Genomic DNA, 1,940 nt, shown 5'->3' on the forward strand with positions numbered 1-1,940 from the left:
AAATGCAGGAATTCATGTGGTAATATTTTCGCTTTATCAACCTTAAAATATACTACCTTAAAGTAAATTTCAGTCCGGAATTCAAATGAATTTATAGCAATGAAGTAACAAAAAAATTATTCAAATGAGCCATGTAACAGTTTAGTTCATTTATCATTTTTTAATACTATAATTCTATTTTATTTCATTTATAATTATAAAAGTTGCTGTCATAAAATAATTGAGAAATCGATAATCTGCTTATATTTTATAGATTTTAATATTAATTTTAAAAAAAATCTACATTTTTGTTTATGATTTTATACATTTCTTGTTTATTATACATTTGCTTCTTTTATCAACAAAATTGATAAATATTTTTTCGAAAAGAATAAAACTATTTTCTAACATCCCAACTAACTAACTGCCATTAGTTAACTAACTGGTCTAGGAATTAATTATGAAAATTAGTTAATTAGAACAAATGAAAAGGAATCTGTTGTTGTTTGTTGTAAAATAAGTTAAGAAATTGGTTGTAAAGTGGATTGGATTGCTTATTATGCTGCCATTTGATATTACCAAATACTTGATTGCTTTAACGATAATGTATGTTAAAGTACTTGTTGTTATCATACCATTCATTCTGTTCACATACCTGTTAATGTATTTTTTCATTTTCAGTGCATTATTATCAGTTAATGAAGCGGATGCACGAGCGATGGTTCTTAATCCTCCTAATTTCATGAACAACATGAGAGGAGGCAACAACATATGTTTTGCAACTCTTATTAGTTCCAAATCTTAAAGTGTTGCATGTTATATTAGTATATTAAACATTAGTGGTCATTTAAGCATCAACATTCCCAGTAAGAGTTTACCTTAAATTTGAGAGAATGATCTCCAATGGCAACACACTACAGATGGTTTTTGATCGTGAAATTGATCAGAGTAAAAGTTAACCTGCCCAACTTTCTCAAATTTCTCCTAGCCCAGATTTATTTGGGACTATTTTAACGGGTTTATTACTAGGATCAGTGTATGGTAGAGGGTTCCCATATTCTTCTCCATATGGTTATTATTACCCATATTTCGGCTACCTTCCCTATTACTGCTATTACTATGGATAATTGTTTCATGTCCTCCAAATGCCTTTGTATTATTGCGCAGACATTAAATTTTAAAAATCACGCAAAACTTTGGCGTTCTGTTCCATATGAGCTATTAAATAGTTGGTGATTTGAATCAATGTTAAAAACATATCAAAAGTCTCTGCGGCACAAGTTATCGTCGTCAGAGTCATCTACGGTTCTGTCACTGTTTATAGTACCTATACTGATCAATAACTCATGGCTAATTTCAGCATCATTCACTCTTTGAATTATTGAAATGTTGTGATAAATAAGGAGTTAAAAAGCAACAGTTCATCTAAGAATAATAATTCCAAATTTGCATTTCTAGAATTCCTTAAAACATCGTACCAAAAAGACTATACTGGTCAATAACTCATGGCTAATTTCAACATCCGTCACTGCTTATAGTACCTATACTTTTCAACATCCGTCACTGTTTATATACTTACACTAATCGATAACTCATGGATTGAAACGAGAAGCCGGAAATAAATGAATATAGTAGTAAATGGCTAATTTCGATATCAATCAGTATTTGAATTATTGAAATATTGTGATAACTAAGGAGTTGAAAAGCAACGGTTTCTCCGAAGTATAAGAATTCTAAATTTTCCATCTCTAGAATTCTTTGAAGCTTCGTACCAAAAAGATTATACGCGTAGGACAGTGCGTGTTAAATGCTAAGAACAAATAAATCAAATAAATTCCTTTATTTGGTAATACCGCCAAATGTCGGTACTGATTAACATGATTTGCTGGTATTCATCACTGCAAAATGTTGTTTTCCTTCAATTAAAATTGATTAAATAAGAATGAACTGAATGTAAACGT

This window comes from Loa loa (genome assembly GCF_000183805.2).
Source record: "Loa loa unplaced genomic scaffold supercont3.898, whole genome shotgun sequence".
Taxonomy (NCBI): domain Eukaryota; kingdom Metazoa; phylum Nematoda; class Chromadorea; order Rhabditida; family Onchocercidae; genus Loa; species Loa loa.